The sequence below is a fragment of the Macaca nemestrina genome, chromosome 13 (assembly GCF_043159975.1).
Source record: "Macaca nemestrina isolate mMacNem1 chromosome 13, mMacNem.hap1, whole genome shotgun sequence".
Lineage (NCBI taxonomy): Eukaryota > Metazoa > Chordata > Mammalia > Primates > Cercopithecidae > Macaca > Macaca nemestrina.
Genome location: NC_092137.1, coordinates 26,650,428 through 26,672,300, shown reverse-complemented (window position 1 = coordinate 26,672,300; position 21,873 = coordinate 26,650,428). Strand labels below are relative to the sequence as shown.

Below are 21,873 nucleotides of genomic sequence, written 5' to 3'. Positions count from 1 at the left end.
GTGTCCAGGTTCTGCTTGCTTGTGACTGCCAGGTCAGACAGCTGTACCGATGAAAGGTGATATTATGAGCGAAAGAGCTTTGGAAAAGGGAAAAAGCTGACTTTAGGGGCAGGGCATGTATTATTAATCATGATGAAGCTTTTTCTCACAGCACTTCAATATTGAAAGGACCTTTAGAGATCATCCAGCCCAACCTTCTCGTGTTACAGATGAGGAAACTGAGGCCCAGAGAGTAGGAAGAGTGTTGTCCAAAGTCACACGGTGAGTGGGGGGTGGGACCAGGACTCATGTCCCAAGGCTGGCACTTTCTTGTTGCACCTATTATGTAAGGGACCAGGGCACCCGTCAGTGGGGAGGCCCTGAAACCCAGAGGGCAGCCTGGGTTTCCTTCTTCCTGCCCCTCCTCTCTCCTTCTCTTGGGGCGAAGGTTTTGGGGTAGGAGCCATGTTGGTACCAGTCTAGGTTTCTGAGTAGCCCCTGGGACTTGTAGGCAACCTGGGTCAGATTATGCCAAAGACATATCAGCTTATCCCATTTCCTCCCATCCTGGGCTCCTCAGACCTCCCTGTGCCTGCCCAGTGTCAACCTGTCTCTGCCATCTCTTTGCTCTGGCATTGGGGACCAGTTGCTCCTTCTCCTTGGCACTTGTTGTACATCCGTCAATGGAGGGGTCTGGACCAGGAAATGTCTACCCTGCCTTCATTTACAGCATCCCATGACCTTCCTGGACTCTGTTTCTCTAGTTCTCCCAATAATCAGACAAAAAGAGGAAATAGCACTACTTTTAAGATTCTAGTTTGTGAGGAAAGGGACACAGAGTTAGGTAGGATAAATTGAACAGAATGTGTCATTAGTAACTATATTTTATTATATACTAACATCATACACAATTATTCACCAGCTTTATCTTCCAGTCCATTCCTCTGTAAGTTCTAAACACATCCAAGTACTTCCATGCTTCACATGGCTCATGTGGCTCCCATAGCCTGGGATGCTAGTGCCTCCTTGCCTTTCCCATCTTCTGTCTGTTGAACTCCTATTCAGGCTCCAAGACCCAGCTTAAAGACCACACCCTCCAAGAAGCATTTCCCAGTTTCCTCTGATCAGAACCACTGGCTCCTTTTGTGCTTCTGCAGCACCCTGTCTAAGCATCAACTCAGCAGGTATTCCTCCTGCCTAGAAGATTAGCTATTCTTTCATATCCGTCTTCCCCGCTGGCTCATTATCTTCTCCAGGGTAGAGGAAACCCTTCTCACTCATGCTACTCTCCCCGCAGTGCTTTGCACCTTAGAGCTGCTCCACATATTTCCTTGAGTGACTCACTCAAATGAAGGCTTTAAGGAACTCTATACCTGAGTTAGAGACCATCAGTATCAGAGGGAGAGGGGCACAGATGGCTGAGTCTGCAGGCAGAAAAACCCTGGCAATCTGCTTCTGTGGCTCTCTGAAGAGAGGTAGTTCTAAAGCTGGAACAAGCCTTGTCTAGCTTAGGAGAGGAGGATAAAGACAGATGTGAGTGTCCCAAGGCCCAAGGAAGCATGTGGGAGACAGCGTTGAACTAGGAGTCCAGAGGCTGGAGTTTGGTCCCAGTGTTGCCATCAACTACCACCAACTAGTTGGGAGGACTCAAGAAACTCATGTGGCCTCTATGTGTCTCAGTTTCCTTTTCTACAAGACAAAAGTGTTGGCTGTATCCAAAGGTCCCTTCCTCCTCTGACATTCTGAGATGTTAACAAGAGCCCTGGCCATTTGACCAGCAGTGGTCATTGTACAATGACCAATAATGTGGCCTGAAGGATGAGAGGCCCAAAGACCTCCCTGTCCATTGCTTTCCCATCCCCTGTATTGGCAGTTTGTCTGGAGGATGGGGGCAGGATCAATGAGGTAGGACCCTGAGTCAGACAAGCTGAAGTTCAGATCCTGACTCCATTAGTTTCTAGACCAGATCCTCACATGAAATTCAAGTTCGTTCTGTTTAGAGCAGACCATAAGCTCCTGTAGGGCAGGGGTAGGGCCTTACTCATATCTGTAACCCACAGCTCCTAGCACAACAGCTGACACAGAGAAGGTGTTTGTAAACACCCCTCTATTTTTTCCAGTTGGCCTGGTGGGCTCAGGTGGGTTGGTAGGGCCTGGGGCCCATGGTTGATGTAGGAGGCAGGGTCCGGAACCATCTTGATATCAAGCCAGGGACAGGCCTGAGAAGGGGGAGAGAAGCCCAGAAGCTGCTGCAGAAAGCCAGGGAAGACATTGCTGACACGGAGCGCTGCACCAGGGATCATGGCCTCTGACTGCAGGTGGATCAGATTTAGGGTGCTTTGGGTATGATTGGGGTGTTTCTTGGTGTATCTCTGTAGGGAGAGAAGTCAGGGGATTAGCCTGGCTTTACAGAGCATAACTGGTCCCAGTGCAGCCGGCTTCCGTTTGTCAAGATACACTATTTGTTTAACATCTCAAGCCCAAATCAAACACAAAAGGCAACTGTTAACAAAGAGAGGCTCTGTGGGCTGTGGCGGAGAGCACACGGGGCTGGGAGGCTGGACACCTGGCCCTGTTCTTAGCCCTGCCCAGTCATGCCATGGGATGGGGAGAAAGGGTTCTCACCTGGGAATGAGGAGTCAAATTCAAAGATCTGTGAGCTCAGCCCCAGGCTGGGACTGGGCTTGGCTCTCCTACTAGTGAGAATGAGGAACAGCAGGACTCTGTGGAGTTGCTGTGGGGTCAGGCTTGCTCCTGCTCACAGCAGCCATCCACAGCATGAAGTCGTAGCCCTTATTCCACTGTCCGCATCCCCCATGTGTGATGAACCCCTGCCCCTAGAGCAGGCTCCTAAGTGGCCTCTGTTTCCCTGAGCCTGTGATGAGCATCCTTGTGTGTGCGTGCTTATGGATCTGCAGGGAGTTGTTCAGTGGCCACAGTGCTTATGCCCACTGAACTGGCCCCCAGTGCCACAGCAAACATATGGCAGAGACAGGTTGACACTGGGCAGGTGCAGACATGTCACGAAATACTGCCGGGCTGTCCTTGACATGGCTGTCTTGGTTTTCATTCTCCCCAGCAGTGCACAAGATTGCCCGCTCTGTCCTCACCGGCACTGGGATGATTCATTTTTCTGACTTTACCATTTGTGTGCCTCCCTCCCCATTTTCTACTCATCTCCCTGTCTTCCCCCTTTTCTTTTCCTTTTCAATGCCTTCCCCTCCCCACACTTGGGGCAGGGGCTGGGACAGACCCAGCCGTCACTGAGGTTTCAGGAGTGCCAGCAGGTGATATAGAGCCAGTCCTGGGAGGAAACCAGTCTTTGTTCTCCAGCCTGGCGTGTGTGTGTGTGTGTGTGTGTGTGTGTGTGTGTGTGGTTGTGTGTGGCTGTGTGTGGTGTGTGGCTGTGAGTCTGCGAATTTCAGCTTCAGTCCTTGTCTCTTCTTCTCCCTTCTGTCTCCTGGCCCTTTGCATTTTCCCCTCCACGCCCAGTCTTCTCTGTATTTGGCCAAGGATCACAGAGTAATTAAAGCTGGAGAAAAGCGTAGAATGCCCAGTGCCCATGAGGAAACTGAGGTCTGGCAAGGGGAGTGAACACCTCCAGGCCTCACGTCTATGCTACTTCCTAACCGAATACCACAAGATAAGTTCCCTAAACTCACCCTCTTCCCACTACAAGAATTAATCCCTTAAGCCTGTCCTCTGCAGAGGTTCTGGAGCGGCCACAGCCTGTATTTCCTGACAAACACATTGTTGCTAAGGAAGAAAGTGAGCCCGGAGATCGTGTCAACAGCCTCACAAATCTTGAAATCTTCTGTGCAGGTTTATGGCTTCTGAGAAGCAAGCAGAGGCAGCCTGTTCTCAGCACCGAATGCAATAATTACAAGAACAGTTGCAATGATTAATCAGCCCGTGCGTATTGAGTGGTGCCCGTGAGCATGCACGGGTGTGTGTGTGTGTGTGTGTGTGTGTGTGTGTCTCAGGGCAGGGGAGAGGGCAGTAGACGCGACTGCTAATGGTGAGCAGGCTGCAGGTGTCCTTCCCTCAGTGGATGAGCTTGGACAGCCACCATGGTGCTCCTTGGGTAGTGTCACGTTCTGCTAGGGCTGTAGTTGTTTCTGCCAAGGGAGGAATCTTGACACCTGTGGCCCCTGCTGCTGGGGTCTGGACCAGCATGCTGGGAAGAAGGAATTGACAAACAGAAGCAGGTTCCAGGCCTGTCAACCAGATTAACAAGGGGCCTCATCAGCATGATGTACATGGCACAAAGGAGAGGCCTTGGGATGTTCAGCCAGAAGAAAAGATGCAGGGGACATGACAGCTATCACCTGAGGGGGGATTGGCTTTGCTCTGTGTAGCCCAGAAGGGGCCAGTGATCTGTGGGGATGATGCGACAGGGAAAGAGCTTTCAGTTCAACATAAGATGGAACATTCTCCATGCCCCCGAAGAAGGAGTGAACTTTCCAGGATGGTGATGAGCACTTGGTCACCAGAGGTATGCAAGCACAGTCTGGGTGGCTTGAGGCTATTTTAGAAGGATCCTAGGAACTAGCAGAGTGCCTGGCACATGGCAGGTCTGCAAGGATTGCCTTTTGACTTGACTATTGAATATTTTGAGTTTGGGGCTGGACTAGATGCCCTTTGTGGATCCGTTGGGCTCAGTTTAACATTTATGGAGCAGTCTGTCTATGCCAGACTCTTTACCCCTCCCACCTAGAAATGCTGTATTCCCTGGCTCCAGGCCTCAGGAAGGGATGCATCTGGAGTTCTTGCATAGCCTCTACAGCAGTGCTTTCTCCCAGCTCTTCAACCCAAGCCAGAAGCCCACCCATGTACACTGTACACCTTGTTACCTGCAGAGGAAGGTCCATCATGCACAGGTTGGAGTGAGGGCCTGGAGGCCCTGGACTCCAGCAAGGGAAATGGGCCTCTGGCAGGCTAATTACTGGGAACTGATTCTATTAGGCAGATAGCTCGCTCTAGGCAAAGCAATTACATCTAATCAGCCCCTTGCAGCGGTCCAAAGGGATAGCCGTTTGAGCCAGACACATGTGTAAGTAGGAGCATCAGAGCAGCCTGAGGTCCAGGCCTGGGCAGGCTGGTCTGAGGCCAGGGGCTGCTCAGAAAGCAGTTCCCTGGCCCCTTCCGCAGGCTTCCCAGATCTCAGAGCACAGTGCACTGTAGAAACAGTACCCAAGGGGGACTCAAAGACTTGGGTTGAGGCTTGGCTCTGCCACAAAGGAGCTGAATTTCCTTCTTTCTCAGCATGCTGGGAAGAAGGAATTGACAAACAGAAGCAGGTTCCAGGCCTGTCAACCAGATTAACAAGGGGCCTCACCAGCATGATGTACGTGGCACAAAGGAGAGGCCTTGGGATGTTCAGCCAGAAGAAAAGATGCAGGGGACGTGACAGCTATCACCTGAGGGGGGATTGGCTTTGCTCTGTGTAGCCCAGAAGGGGCCAGAAGTGCTCACTGAGGAGAGCACTTCTCTATTCCGAGCCTCAGTTTCCCTATCTGTCAAACAAATAGGATGGACTAGAGAAGATCCATTCTAATCTTGAAACTCTGGTCTATCCAGCCCAGCTGGCTTGAATTCTGGTTTCAGGTTAAAGTGAGCTGACCAACTAGATAAAAACCTGTTTGAAATCCCCAAACATACAACACACACACTATAGGATCTAATTATTCAGATTGTGTTTAAAAAAATAACTAAAATAACACATTTTTAAAATAAAAATACAGATATCCTGGTAGTCTTCTTCTTCTTCTCTAGAAATTTTATGAAATGTGTGTTCCCCCAAAAATGGCTATGATATTTTGGACCACGATTTAGTGGCTTCGGAGTCCCAGATTCGTTGAGGAAGTTGCGTGGGTCATGTCAGAGTGTTAACAAACGGGAAAGGGGGTCCCTGGAAATGAAGGGTGATGAGCAAGATGGAAAGAGACGAGGGGTGGGCCACGATGACATCTGCTCTATCCACACTGCTTCACAAGGCATTCTCCTTTTCCAGAGGAAGAGCTCCCTGGAAGATTTTCTGAATGCTTTCCCTCCCCATGCTGAAGGGGGATTTTAAACAGAAGTTCTAGAACTCTGGATCAGTACCAAACAACTGATGTGAACCAAACTTACGAGATGGGCAGCCCAGTGGAACGGACCAGAAGGCAAGAGGCCTCTGCGGTGACCTTGGGCAGGCCACGGCCCTTCTCTGAGTCTGAGTCTCAGTTTCCCCTCTATAAGTGAGAAAATGGAGAGAGCAATGTCTGCATAGCCCACCTCACACAGGGGTGGGGAGATTGCCAGTGAGGTGTGAATGTGAAACTAAGATAATACTTTATTAAAAGGTGAGAATGTTATTAATAGCTGGACTTCAGGACTCCCTCTCCAACCTTGCCCTTCTCTCTGTTTTGATGGTCATGACTGTAGCTTTGAGAGCTGGCTGGCCTTGCTGGAGCAGACTGTGGGAAATACCTGACTTTCAACTTTTCCTGGCCTTGGCGATCTCAGATGCCTGGTGCCCATGTAATTAGACCAAAGCCTCGGTCTGTCCTCAAAGAAGAGCCCTGGTGCTGATTGGCAACCATTGGCCTTGCTGAGCCATACACAGCCTTTGGGTGTTATTTAGTGGGGGTGGGGCAGGGGGCAAGAAGCAACCTTGATTCAGAGACTGGAGTTGGAGAGAGCTGATTCTCTTGCATCAGGCCCAAAGGAGAAGAAAAGGAAGGAGGCAGGATGTGGGGGCTGGAGCACAGAGGCAGGCCCAGGCTTTCCTGCTCTTCCACACCCGACACTGACCATTCACCGAGAAAGAGGCTGTAAAGAAGAAGCCACTTTAATCCCCATCTTTTTCAGAGTGTGATGGGAGAGAAGGCTCAACTGGATGCTTGCTGGAAAGCCTCAAGGGTTGGCCAAAGAAACCTACACTGCCACTTGCAGGGAGTTGGGGGACATGAAGGTGCTTGGGCAGGGGTATGACATGATGAGCTCCTGGCTTTGTTGGCTCTGTCTGGCCTGGGTTGCTCGGTTGGTCCTCCATGCCATGCACCATTCGCCCACCTGGCCTCTCCGGCCACATGCCTTATTGCTCCCCTAGGGCTCCTTGGACCTGCCATTCTGTATTCTTTGCAGTTCCTCCAAATATACCAGCCTCTTTCTTGCCTTTATGCCAGAAATACACATCACAACAGGTACATGTGTGAATGCACTTAGCGTTCCCAACTGCCCTAGCAATGGTAGCATTCCCAGTTGACAGATGAGGAAACTGAAGCTTCCAGCAAAGCAACTTGTCTAAGTTTTCATAATTAAATAGACAACATGGCCAGCCTCAGTGGCTCATGCCTTTAATCCCAGCACTTTGGGAGGTCGAGGCAGGCAGATGACTTGAGGTCAGGAGTTTGAGACCAGCCTAGCCAACATGGTGAAACCCTGTCTCTACTAAAGAAAACACAAAAATTAGCCGGGTATGGTGGCAGGCACCTGTAATCTCAGCTACTTGGGAGGCTGAGGCACCAGAATCGCTTGAACCTGGGAGGTGGAGGTTGCAGTGAGCTGAGATAGCGCCATGGCACTCCAGCCTGGGGGACAGAGCAAAACTCAGTCTCAAATAAATATATAAATAAACAAATAAACAAACAAACAAACAGATGACAGATCCAGGACTGAAACCCAGATCACTCTGACTCCAAAGTGTATGCTTTGCCATCTGTGCCATATTCCCTCACCAGAAAAGGGTGGGGGCCAGAGCTATCAATGACAAGGAGTAAAACAGAAGGTGCTGGCAACACTGAGCCTGGCACACAGTGAGAGCTTGGGAAAATACCAGTCACATGCATGAATGAGTAGCTCAGAGAGGAAGGCCGTTGGGAGGTCCAGGACCCAGCACCTGGGTTCACCCAGGAGGAACCGATGCTTGACTTGGAATAGGAAGTATGTAGAGATGTGGATGATGCCAAGTGACTTCAGCTTGCAAAGGGACTGGAAGGGAAGACTGCCAGTGAATGTGCTAGTGACCCATGCAAGGTGGAGATAAGGGAGAGGAAGAGCTGTCCATGGCCCAACCTGACATCCAGCCCAAGCGGGGACTCATAAGGGTCCCCATATCTGTGCACAAGTTAAAGGATGCCTTTGAGGCTTTGAGCCTGGTGCCTGGAGAAGATCCATGTCTCCAGGGCACCCAGTGATTTGAAGGGACAGGGACCATCCAACCACATAGACAAGGTTGGTCACGGTGTTGGGTCACCATGGGGAGGCCTGGGGGTACTCAGGCCCTGAACTTCACAGATCTCAGATGATCCAGAGATGATGCCCTCCAGTGATCCATGGAAACTACAGCATGTCAGGGAGATGGAGATCGGCTGGGAGGCAGTGCTCAGGCAGAAGGGCACGGTGCCGGTGCCTTCGGGAGATGGAAAAAGTGATGTCGTTAAGGAACAATGTGGGCCAAAGGAATGAGCTGTAACTTGCTGGATCCAAAAGAACAATTGGGAAAGCGGCTGTCAGAGGCCCATGGGTGTCTGATGATGGCCTGACACTGTCCTGGGGGAGGGATCGAGACCCAGCTCAGGGGCTGGAAGGGAATCACCCCATAGGTTGCGTGGTCCCTTTCTGTCCCCTAACACCATGCCAAGCAAACCTGGTCTATTAATAAATATTTGATGAATTGAGTTAAGGCAGGACTCCTGGCCAAAGAACTCTGCCCTGCTTTCCCAGAGGAGACCTAAGGAGGCAGCACAAGGCCGAGGAAGGAGCCCAAGCTCTGGAGTCAGCATCTCTGGGTGGGGTCTGTCCCAACCCCTTTTTCTTAAAGTGGGGTTCCTGGCCCCAACTGCCTCAGGAGGATGGCAAGATTAAGGGAGATAAGGGAAGCTGCAGTCCTTACAGTACGACTGGCGTGCCGCGGCCCCCTGTTCCTTCTTTCCTTGATAAGGGTTGGAAACCAACCCATGCCAGAGCCCAAGAAGGAAGCTAGCCTGAGGCTTAGGTGATCTGCCTGGGTGAAAGGGACTGCCGAGGGAGAATCCTGACACCCATGGCCCCCGCTGCTGGACTCTGGACCAGCATGCTGGGAGGAAGGAATTGACAAACAGAAGCAGGTTCCAGGCCTGTCAACTAGATTAACGAGGGGCCTCGCTAGCATCTAGCCTGGGATTGGGGGGTGGGCTGTGGAAAGACTGAGTTGATGAGAGGCCCGCAAGAGCCTAGGCAGGACTCAGAAGTCTAGAATCTTGAAATGAGCACCAAAGGGAACTTGCATGTGGTGCAGGAGGTCATCCGGGCTAAATTCCCATTTAACAGGTGACAGAACAGAGGCCCAGAGCGGGGAAGGGCCGAGGGCTAACATGATGATGGCATCAACACTCGATTGAGCTCAAAATCCATTGCTGAGTTTCCTAATAAGAAAAATTGAGGCCTAGCAAAGGGATGATGGCATTCCAGGCAAAGGCCAGGGCAGCCGATACTGGTGTTGACCTTGGGAATCTGGAGGAACTGGGACCTGTTTTTTTGTTGTAGTCAAAATTTCTGGGAACCCAATTAGCCCTGGGTGAGGGTACCAGCTCTCCTTGTGCTACCGTGGGCAGTTCAGCCTTCTGCAAAAGGGAATTCTCTCTTGGGATTTTTGGGCCAAGAAGCTACTGAGTCTGATGGGTGGGGACCCCAGGAGGCGGTTGGTCTCCAGTGGCTTGGGGACCACAGATGGCCACACCAAGGCCTCTGTCCACCTACCAATGCTGACCTTAGAAATACATTATCATGTTTGCCCTGAAACTCAGCAGTTGTAAGAGCATAGCCAGTGCAAATGTGGCCCCACAGCCACCCCCATTTTTCCAAGGAGGAAAGGTCACTCCAAGTTTCATCCAGACAGTAGATGGGGAAGGTGGGATTCCTGGCAAGTTCTCCACAACACACTGCTGTCTGTGTATCTTCCCCCTCTCTCTGCTTATACCTCAGAGTCTCCCTCAGAGCTTATTGTCCTCTCTCAGCTGCCAGGCCAAGTCCCCCAACTTCAGCTGTGAATTCTGCTTCTCATCTTCTGTGTCTGAGCCCTTTTGCTCTTGGGTTGGACAAACAGCTCTTGGGAAGAGGGATAGAAAGGGAAGCCCCAGGCCTCTGTACGGAGGAAAACTGAGGCACGGAGCTGACCTGAGTAGAGACCAGGTTCCAGGCATCCCTGTCCTCAGGTCCAATAAAAGAGGCCTAGAGCTTCAGGGACAGGCCGAGGCTGAAAAACGCAGATTTGTTTTCTTAAGCTCCCAGCTGGGGCTGAGAACACCAAATCCTCTTTGAATAAAACAGAAAAGGGATTTAAAAAAAAATCAAGACATTAACCTTCTGAAACTGGATCCCCCTGCCCCCATATAGAGATTAACTTCTTTCCTAAGCATTTTTTTTTTATTTCTATAAACATCTTAATGCATGTCGACATCATGGCCATCCTGGATTACGGATGGAAGGAGAGACAGATGACCTCATCTCAGCCACGTATGTGTGTGCACGCGCACACACACACACACACGGCGTGCACATGTGCATGCACACAGGGACCTGTGCACACACCTGGAGCAGTAGGAAGAACAGCGGAAAAGAAGCTAAAGAGCTGGCTTTATTTCCAGTTCTGCCACTGAACCCTGGACCTCAGTTTCCTCATCTGTAAAAAGGGTAGTTGGACCTGCCGATTTCTAAGATTCCTTCTCAGCTCACTCTCTGGATGTGCTCTGGCTGTGTGGGCCAGTTCCTCTTGCTTACTTCCTTCTTCTCCACCCCTCCTGCTCCTCCAGCTTCTCAAGGATGCTGCCTGTTTCTCCCAGAAGCTCCCTGACAGCCTTCAGGCCTGGGACACCCAACTCTTTGGGGGAGTGGGAGGAAGCACATACTGCAGCTTTAAGTGGGCCAGGGCTTCTTTTCTGGTTATTTCAGCTCTGCTATAAAGGCAACGCCACATGTAAAGTGCCCAGCGTGCTGCTTGAGCACACTGTAGGTGCCTCCCAAAGTCCATACTTTTCCTTCTGCCTCCCTCTTTTTAGTTCACCTGGACCACAATCCCCACCTGAGGTGAGGTGAAGAAGCCACATTGGATTTTATAGTTTCAGATTCCTTCAGCCTTAAGTAACATGGCTCTCATCCAAACCCCCCAATTATTTCTATTGCTTTCAGGATGAAGACCTGGATCCTTGAAATTGCCTACAAGACTCTTGTGGATCTGGCTCCTGCCTACCTCTCCAGCCCAGCTTCAGGTCCTCTGTCCTGCCCTGCCCTAACCCTGGGCTTCTGGAGCCTTCTTTCAGTACCCAAACCCTCCATAATCCTTCCATCTTAGCCCCATTGTGGACCCTTCTTCCGCCAGACTTGCCCCTCTTCCCATCTACTTACTTCTGCTCCTCTGATGGTCCCATCCCCAGGAAGTCCCTCATGACCCCAGAGAGGGTTACACCACATATATTTCCCCAGCTCTCACTCTCTTCCCCAGTGATAAAACACCATTATAATGGAAAGATCAGTTGCATCTTAAGAACTGGGTATCTGCCTCCCCGACTAAATCTCAGGCTCTAGGAGGGTACGGGCAGATCACTATGCTTGCTTTCTTCAACACTGCTGCCCCAGCACTTGTTTAATGTCTAGTTCTTGGTACATATTTGTTGAGTAAATAAATGAATGTCATTTAAAATTGCTCTGTTTAAACATATCTGAAAATGGGCTCAGCATCTTCCATGAAGTCCAGATATAAAATCCCCTAAAATAGCTTCACTCTTTTCTAGGTAGATATCTGACCTTCCCCAAAAGTCTCTCTTTTCCCTCCTGACTTCTTAAATTCTTAAAACCTAAAGTTTCTCTTTAAACCCATCTCTGATTTGCCAGTATCATCACCCCTATCAGGCATCAGAGTTCTTGTGCACATTTCCAGTTTCTTCCATCTTCTTCTGATAAGCCCAATCATTTCCACACCTTGATTGTGTTTTGATTTTTGAGGCTGCAGCCAGCTGCAGTTATTCTCAACCCTTGATGGCATGGAAGAGAAGGGTAGTTGTGGGGTATCCCTGACTCAGCTACAACCAGGAGAGAGATGCTGATGTCCTCACTGGTCCTGGACCTCTGCCGGAGGTGGAGCTATTGCAGTGGTCTGGTCTGGCAGGAGCAGAGGTTATGGGAATCCCTATTTGACTCTCATTTTGGCCAATATACCTTAAAGTATACTCATAGCACAAGGATTCCTCGAGATGTTCTGCAAAACAATGAATCCTGTGCCCACTCTCTGGTCTCAGCCACAGAAGCAAGATGATGAAGGGAACATCATTGTTTGGAAAGCGTTGCAATGAGACACACATGCTGTGCTGCCACTGTGGCTCTAAGGCCTACCACCTTCAGAAGTTGACCTGTGGCAAATGCGGCTAACCCACCAAGCGCAAGAGAAAGTATAACTGGAGTGCCAAGGCTAAAAGACGAAATACCACCAGGACTGGTCGAATGAGGCACCTAAAAATTGTATACCGCAGATTCAGGCATGGGTTCTGTGAAGAAACAACACCTCAACCCAAGAGGGCAGCTGTTGCAGCATCCAGTTCATCTTAAGAATTTCAACAATTAGTCATGCAATAAATATTCTGGTTTAACAATAAAAAATAAAGAAAAAAGAATCCTGTGCCCAAATACACTTGGAGAACTCAGTACCACCCAGTTAGTTCTTAATTGCAAGAAATGGAAGCCGACTTTCCTAATTTAAGCTTAAAAAGGATTTATTCTAAAGATCTTGGGTAGCTCACAGAATCTCTTGTAGGGTCAGAAAAATCAAGGTCAGAGGCAAAGTAGCCAGGAACAACACCCAAAGTCACATTGTGTAATGGACCCCAGGAAGACCCTACTGCTACATAGACACCTTAGCTTGTGCCACTAGCTCCATCTACCCTGGGTGCTGCCTCTAGGACCACCTATATCCCCCCCACCACAGCTGCTGCCACCTCCCTCACCACTACACAATAGGCTCTGCATAGTCTCACTTTTCTGCATCATGAGTTTTGGATTCAAAGCCTGGGGAAAATACATGTGACTGGTGGAGGGAGGTCACGTGCCTCCCACCTAGCTGCAAGAGAGGCTGGGACGATGTGGATGGGCTTCATAGAGCTTCCGTTCTGGGCGCAGCTTCTTGCTCAAAACATGAGGCAAATCCTCAAACATGGGAAGGGAGAGCAGATGCTGGGAGGCCTGAAAGAATGACAAATGTTCTCTATACTGTGGCCCCTGAACACCTCCCTGGAGTTCTATGCAACACTCTAGGACAAAGTTTCTCAGTTTCGGCACTATTGACATTTGGGCCTGGATACTTCTTTATTATGGGATGTCCTGTGCATTATAGGATGTTTAGCAACATCCAGGCCTTCACCCATTAGATTCCAGTAGTACCTTCCCAGTTGTGACAACTAAAAATGTCTAAATACATTGACAAGTGTCCCCTGGGGGACAAATTCACCCCTACTTGAGAACCACTGTCTAGAAGATCTGAAGGAAATTTGTAATACATTTGGGAATGAGGACTGGTTTGGCCTGATTTCCCAAATTTATTTGACCATGGAAAAACTTTTTTCTCTAACACAAGAAATGCTGGGCTGGTCAATGGGGAGCCAGCCGTAGGAGTGTCTTAATCCATTTTTCGTTGCTTTAAAGAGAATACCTGAAACTGAACAATTTACAAAGAAAAGGAATTTGTGATTTTATTTTTTATTTTTTCGAGATGGAGTCTTGCTCTCTCACCCAACCTGGAGTGCGGTAGTGCAATCTTGGCTCACTGCAACCTCTGTTTCCCGGGTTGAAGCCATTCTCCCTGCCTCAGCCTCCCGAGTAGCTGGGATTACAGGTGCCCACCATCACGCCTGGCTAATTTTTGTAGTTTTAGTAGAGACTGGGTTTCTCCATTTTGGTCAGGCTGGTCTTGAACTCCCGACCCCAGGTGATTTGCCGCCTCGGCCTCCCAAAGTGCTGGGATCATAGGTATGAGCCACTGTGCCGGGCTAAGAAAAGGAATTTATTTCTTAAGCTATGGAGGCTAAGAAGTCCAAGGCTAAGGGGCTGCTGAGGGTCTTCTTGCTGGTGGTGACTCTGTACAGAATCCCTGGGTGGTACGAGGCATCACAGGGTGAGGGGCTGAGCGTACGGGCTCAGATCTCTCTTCTTCTTATAAAGCCACCAGTCCCACTCCCATGATAGCCCATTAATCCACTAACCCATTAATCTATTAATCCATGAATGGATTAATCCATTCATGAGGGCAGAGCCCTCATGACCTAATCACCTCTTAAAGGCCCCACTTCTCAATACTGCCACACTGGGGATTCAGTTTCAACATAAGTTTCAGAGGAGGGAAACATTCAAACCATAGCAAGGAGTTTCATGGGAGTGGGAGGCTGCACAGGCCAAATGGCACCCCAGATCTTCCTGTCATCACCTTCCCGACTTGCCCACCTCTCTGAATGGGCTGGGGTCTCCCTGAGGTCAGTTTTGTGGAGGCCCAGGCTCTGGGCAGTTGGTGATGATTCTAGGAAACATTCCCAGGGTCCAAGGGAGGAGCCCAGAGAATGCCATTCAGTGTGCTAAGTCGGTCTTCTCTCCTTTGCTGTGAACCTGCCCTGCAGGCACAGGTACCACCCCAACCACCAGGAACACTGCCTTGGGAGCAAGCAGCAGCCTGTGGCTGCCCACTGTGGCCTCCTGTGGCCCGCCTGCATGGCTTGACAAAGGCCCCACAAGACTCAGGCTCCAGCCCAGCTGGTCTCCATCTGCAGGCCCAGCTTCTCAGGCTGTCCTCCCCACAGGTTCCAGGTCAAGGCCCTTATTGCTACCCAAGGAATGCTCTGGATGCAGGGTTAAACGTGTCAACCCCAACCCAGGAAAAAGTCCTACCACTGTGATGCAGGATGAGGAGTCACAGGCTCCTAAAGCGTGGGCCCCGGCCGCCTGGCCTGGCCTTTGGGGAGGAGCTGCTGGCGTTGCTGCTTCCAGGCTGGAGTGACACAGCATGGGGATGCATGTGTCGCTGGCACACTCAGCTGTCCTTTCCAGGGACTTCTGTGAGTTGGCAGTGTCCCCACATGGATGGCCCAGCTCCCTCCTGCAGCTTTTTTTTTTTTTTTTTTTTGAGATGGAGTCTTGCTCTGTTGCCCAGGTTGGAGTGCAGTGGTGTGATCTCACCTCACTGCCATGTCTGCCTCCCAGGCTCAAGTGATTGCCCTGCCTTAGCCTCCCAAGTAGCTGGGATTACTGGCGTGCACCACCACACCAGACTAATTTTTGTATTTTTAATAGAGACAGGGTTTCATCACGTTGGCCAGGCTGGTCTTGAACTCCTGACCTCAGGTGATCTGCCCACCTTGGCCTCCCAAAGTGCTGGGATTAAAGGTGTGGGCTACCGTGCCTGGCCACAGCTTCATCTTTGAAACTCCCCCTCGCAGTGTCTTCCTGTGACCTTGGCTGTTAACCTTGGGAAACTGGTACAGTGGAAACAGGACGGTGCCAGGCTTAGACAAACCTGTGTTGGATCTACCTTGGACATGTCACCTTCTCTCTGAACTTTAATTTCACTATCTATGTAGATTTATTAAAAGTGATTTTCCTTTCCTTCATTCTGTATTTTAGGTACTGACTGATGGCTTCTGGGTCATAGAAGCGGGGCTCCCTGAAGCTTCTCTGAAAATTCACGGCCCCCACGCTCTGGGCCCCAGGGCGCATCTTCATGGGGCAGGGGAGACAACTGGAGTGAAACAAAAAGGCTGGAAAATGCTTTGGATCCCAACCAGCCAGAGGATGCGCCAGTGGAAAATTCCTGCTGTGTGTCAGAGGCCCACCTGGCCCGGGGGACAGCCAGCCAGACGCACAGGCCCCAGAGCGTGTTTAGACAGCGCTTTCCTGCCTCGGCCAGAGCTCACCCTGGCCCTCACCAACGCTCATCCTGGGAAAGTAGGGTGGGCCAGGTCCTCACCTAGGCTCAGGAAAGCTTCTGCAACTCCGTATCTGGAGCAGGGTCTTCGGGACAGCAGCGTGAACTTTGATAGAAAAGATGGGCAGTAGGAGCCCCAGGTCTGCCCTGAACCCGCCTCTGGGACCCAGGAGTAACCATGTCCTCTCCGTGGACCTCAGGCTCCTCATCTATGCAACACATGGGGTGGACAAGGACATCTAAGGAGCCTTCACCAGCCCCACCCTTCTGCTGGTGCAGATCCACAGTCTCTAAGGGATCCCACATCTGCCTCTGGAGAGGCCAAGGCTCCTTTCCTGGGCAGAACCAGGGGGGCAACTCTCAGAAGCTGCCGTCAGAGACTTAAGCTCAGCCTCCGAGGAAGGTGGCCCAGCGGCTGTCTGTAACTGGGACACATGCCTTTGAGAGCCTTCTCAGCACCCACCAAGGCTCTCCGGTGCGGGGGTGATGTATCTGGGAGGAGAAAAAGATAACTCTGAGGTCCGGGGTTTAGGATTTGTTCAACACTGTAAGGGGAAGGCCTTGAATCTAGAAATGCCCCAGGGACCAGACAGCATGCTCTAATGTGGTCTGAGCAGGTTACTGGGCCCACCACGGCCGTATGGAGTGGCCCTAAGGCTTTGCACAGACCCCGTACTCACAGCTCCAGCCATCTAGGGGGTCTTGTGCCAGGCTAAGGCAGCCTGGGGGGTGGGGCATCGGCATTCCAAGCCCTCATAAGGGTTGAACATGTTGGCCAAGGAGGGTCTGCAGGTTCCCCTCTCTTTGGAGTTTGATTGGCCCTATCTGGGATTATGGTCAATTCACCAGGGCAATCTCACCTGGAAGGTCCCTTAGTTGATGCTACCTGGCCTACTAGACTACCCGTCCCCACCCCACCTCTTCTTAGCTCAGGTTCCCACAGCGAGAACCACTCTCAATGCCTGTTACCACCCCATTTAATACCAAGAGGACATGACCAACCTTCCAGGGCCACCCCAGCTTCCAAACTCTGCCCCCTGACCCCCATCCCTCGACCCTGACATCCCCAACCCATCTCTGTACAGACCACCCCCCCGGCGTATACTTAAAGGAAAGCTCTGGATGACATCACACACAAGCCAGGGTGAAGAGCCCTGGCTCATATGATCCATTCTGGCTGGTTGCTTGTCCCAGAACATTGGAGGGGTTTCCAGGCCTCATCGTAGCTTGCGCTTCCTTCCATCGTTCAATCTAAGGCCAGATCAGTCCTTTCTCAGAGTTCTACCAGTCGCTCAGAAAGAAAGATCCCTTTCTCAGATCCTACGTCTGTTTCTCTCTGTTCCAGGTCAAACCCACCCTTTGCAAAGCGCCTGCTGCCCAGGTTCTGCCCAGAAGCCAGTGCAGGTAAGCTGCCCCTCCTGAGGTGGCTCCAGAATCCTTCTTTCACTCAGGAATCCCTTCTCCTGATTCTTGGTCTCTTGCAGTTCCCAGTCCATACTCTTCCCCATTCTGCATTGCTAGGGGCTCTGCTGGGATTTGGGTCACCCCAAAATCTCTTTCTTGCCTCTTCTGAGGACCACAGTCAACACCACAACGTGCACCTCTGCATCTCCAGAATCCAGGGCACTCCAAGATGAATAGATGGGAGTGCGCGCACATGTAGGTGAATGTGTGTGCACATGGGCACACATGTGTATGTGTAAGGGCATGCGTGCATGTGTGTGTGTGTAAACTCATGTGACCTGGGGATAATCTTGGCTTTTAAAGAGAACACAATGTCTCCCTCTTACAAAAGTTCCCCAAAGACCTTCTGTCTCCCTCTATCAAAGTCAGCCAGGCCGGGTGAGTGCAGGTTTCAAGAGGGTATCTGAGCTCCCTCTGGGCCATGTCACAGAGCAGGCCATGGTTTCCAGGAGCCCTGGGCCCTGCTGCAGGGCCCTTTGCACCCCATGCTGCTTAAGCATCAAGAGAAGGAGGTTTGAGCCCCAAATATCCTTACTGGCGGTGGCGGTGGTGGAAGGCAGTTTCATCCCATGGGTAAGTCTGAGTTCACGAGATGCTATTTAAAAACAATCATCAGGTGATTGACTTCCTTTTCCAGAGCTTTCCTTTGGTCTCACAGCTCAGCATCCTGATTTATGGGGCACAAGATTCTAGCAGCTCTGAGAAGGGTTCTGGTTTCTGCTGGGCTTAACTCCTGGGGAGAGGCAGAAGGGAGGGACTTGTGCTGGAATGTTAGGAGTTGGGAACCGAGGGAGGGGAGCTCCATGGTGGGGCTGAAGCAGGAGCTCTGAGATGCTTCTACCGGCCTTCGGCTACAGATCCTTGGGCACAGGGAGGTGGGCTGGGGGCCCCAAGTCCTGCTGGAAGCAGCGTCCTCGCAGCAGACCACTGGTGAGGTGCCAGGTGCTGTTGCTTACAAAATGATCTGTTACAAAGCACGGCCACATTCACTGGAGTCACAGAGAAACTGTGTGTGCTGGGTACTCACTCTCTCCCTTTTAACAGATGAGAAAACTGAGGCCTTAGGTTAAGAGTGGCTAAGTGGTGCACGCAAGGCTCTCACAGCCAGGAAGCAAGGGAACACGGCTTCAAACCTGTGCCTTCTGATTTAAAAGTTCAGCCTCTCTCCGTGAGCACAGTACACCTCGTTACCCTCAGCAGAGAGAAGAGCAGGGACCACTGAGCTTCTAGGCAGTCAGGCTTGGGTTTCAATCCTGACTCTGCTGGTGTTGACTGTGAATTTGGAGATGTTTCTGAATCCGCTTTCTTATCAATAAAGTGGATAGAGTCAGTGATGCACTGGAGCTGGTTCATTTCCACTCCAGAAAGCCAATTGTATGCATTTCTTCCCAGCTCTGCATTCAGTAACATGAGCTCGCTTAGCTTGGAAAGGGCCAAAGTGGAAGCATTGACACCACTGAAATGGGCAAACACTACAAATCAGGACCTTCCTGCCCGGCGGGCTGGCTGCTAAGCATTTCCCCTCACAACCCTGGGGATAGTTCTTACCTCGAGGTCTCAGTAATGAACTTAGATAAAGTACATAAGGTTCTCGCCACAATGCCCGGATTGAGCAGATGCTCACAAATGATTAACAAGAGTAAACATTTTACATTTTCTGCAGCTTTATCATCTTTTATTCCTTTATTCACTCAGGAAAGTAATTTGGGCAAGAATGACTTTTCTTCACCCTGTAGATGAGGACAATGACACAGAGGTGCTAAGTGGGGCCCAAGTCTGAACCCGGATCTTTGTACTCTTCACCTTAGACTCTGTCCACGACCCTCAGCTGGCCAGGCAATCTACAATCTCAGAAATAAGAGGATCCCAGTGCCAGGAAGAATGTTACAGATCCCCTGTCAGTAACACAAGCCCCTCATGTGACCGACAAGGAAACTGCTGCCCGGAGAAGGGAATGGACAAGCCCAAGGTCACTCAGTCAGTTGTGGTCAAGCTGGACTTTGGATCCCAGATCTCTGGATTCCTCATCTGCATATCTCTCACTGGATCAAACAGCCTTTAGACCCGTGCACTGGGGTGGGACTGTCCTATCCGCAGGGCATGGCTGCTGCCCAGTGGGAGGGGATAGGATGGTTACGGGGGCAACCACCACTTGTCCACCCTGAGGAGAGAGGATATAAAAATAATGCTACCTGCTCTTCCAGTTCATCAAGTTATATGAAACTGTCTTGGGCATGCTAAAGCATTTGTAAATGTAAGTCACTGACATTTTGTCAAACAGCAAACCCTGAAGAGCCAGATCTTCCTGCAACAGAGGAACAGGGGCAACAGAGCACCGGGATTCATGGGCCAGGACTGAATCCAGTTCCACAATCCCCATGGCCCTGCTCATCTCCCTCTTTCCCTCCCTTCCTTCCTCCCTTCCTCCCTCCCCTGACTTCCCTTCATCTCTCCTTCCTTCTTTCCTTCCCTTCCTTTTCCTTCCTTCCTTCCTTTCTCCTTCCTTCCTTCCTTCCTTCCTTCCTTCCTTCCTTCCTTCCTCCCACTCCCTCCTTCCCTCCCTCCCTCCCTCAGGTTAGGAGTGGCTAAGTGGTACATCCAAGGCTGTCACAGTCAGGAAGCGAGGGAGCCAGGCTTCAAACCTGCGCCTTCTGATTTAAAAGTTCAACCTCTCCCCATGAGTACAGGCAGCCCCGTTACCCTCAGCAGAGAGAAGAGCAAGGGCCACTGAGCTTCTAGGAAGAAGCTTCTAGCTCCTTCCCTTCCTTCCCTTCCCTTCCCTTCCCTTCCCTTCCCTTCCCTTCCCTTCCCTTCCTTCCTCCCTCCCTCCCTCCCTTCTTTCCTTCCTTCCTTCCTTCCTTCCTTCCTTCCTTCCTTCCTTCCTTCCTTCCTTCCTTCCTTCCCTCCCTCCTTCTCTCCTTTCTTCCTTCCTCCTTACTTCTCTTCTCCCACCTTCTCTAGAGACCCATCCTTGGGCTACTGGAACCTGCTTTCTCTGCAGGCACAAGAACAGCCTGGAAATTTACATCCCTGGGTGCCCTCTAACCAGTGACTAAGGGTGTGGGGGTGTGGAAGGCTGGGACCATGCCAGTGTTTCCTGTGAGATCAGGCTGAAGCCTCCTCTGTGGGGCTCAATTTGACTTGAGGCCGAATGCCTGCTGGGCCTCCTCGCTCCCCCTGCCCTGCCTCCCCAGTCCCTTACCAGCGGCCCCTGTGAGCACTTCCTTAGCAAATCCTCATCTCAGGGGCTGCTCCTGGGGTGCCCAACCTGAGACACCCGCTTTACTGTTTTGCAATCACTTACCACTACTTGACATGATGCTATGCTTTCATTTGCTCATTTTCTGTCTCCCTTCACTAGAATATGAGCCCCATGGGGGCAAGGACTGGATCTATTTTGTTTAACTGTGCACTCCCAGGCTGCAACTGTGTCTGGCATATAGTAGGTGTCCAAAAGATATTTTGTGGGATAAATTTTCTCAATTAATTCTCACAATGACCCTGTGAAATGAAAATTATTATCCCCATTTTACAAATGAAGAAATCATTTCAAAGAAGTTAAATAACTCACATGGGCTACACGGGTTGTACGTGGCATAGCCAGAATGCCAAACTCTGCCTGTGTGCTTCCAGACCAAAGCTTAGCCTTTAAAACGCAACCCCATACTTGCAGTTTCCAGAATATTCCAGGCTTTTTAACACCTCTTCAGTGATGCTGAAGCTGCTTCTTTTGCAAAAAAATGCTCCCCTGCCCCCCCAACTCTGAATTGACCACCACAGTACCCTTTGAGACCCTTTGCGCCCCTATGGTTCCCAGACAGATTCCCGATGGCTATTTCTCATGTTTCTTTTCTCTTTCTCTTTCCTGTAATCATTTCAGATAAGGCTTCATCTTGCGTCTTTGCTTCTCTAGCACCTAGTTGGAGTCTGGCAGAAGGCCAGCAATCTGTGAATGTTTGTTGAATGAATAAAAGGAAAGGAGGGAGGGAGGGATGGCAGAGGGAGGAAGGAAAGAAGGGAGAGAGAGAAAAAGGGAGAGAGGCATTCTGCACTATGAGGAGACAGAGTGTGAGCCCCACATGGACAGGGAAGGCTGTGGTGGGGTGTTGTGGGAAGCCGGGGAAGTCGGCCACATCCTGGTCCTTCTTGTCATGTGGTGTGGTTGGGATAGCTCTGATCAGTCACCTTTTTAAGCTCTGGGTCTAGCCTTAGGGCAGAAGCAGGATGTATCCTGGCAGCCAGCACCCAGCCTGGTACCCAGTAAGGGCTTAGTAAGTGCTGAATGAATGAATGAGTGACAGTGTGGTATGAAAAGCAGATTTGATTTGGAGTCTGAGTCTGAGGTTCAAATCCTGATGGCCTCTCTTCCAGCCTTTCCTCTCTATTCCCTGGCAGCTGCCTTGGTTCAAGTATCACATGTATCCCCAGACATCATCTCTCCTGAGGCTGCAGCTTAAATGAGCCTCTTGTAGGAGGAACTGCCATGTCTCTCCTTTCCTGGCTTAGCAAAT

General features: G+C 50.7%; 1 long non-coding RNA gene and 1 pseudogene across 1 annotated transcript in view; both read left to right on the top strand.

Annotated features, from left to right (window-relative positions):
• The window catches only part of LOC139357795 (uncharacterized), a 45,735-nt gene continuing 23,862 nt past the window's right edge, over positions 1–21,873 (top strand). The window contains exons 1-3 of the long non-coding RNA XR_011611558.1: positions 1–261; positions 15,598–16,417; positions 17,244–17,302. This is a non-coding gene — a long non-coding RNA (uncharacterized lncRNA). The remainder of the gene's footprint in view (positions 262–15,597; positions 16,418–17,243; positions 17,303–21,873) is intronic.
• LOC112426343 (large ribosomal subunit protein eL37 pseudogene) lies at positions 12,022–12,611 on the top strand (annotated as a pseudogene).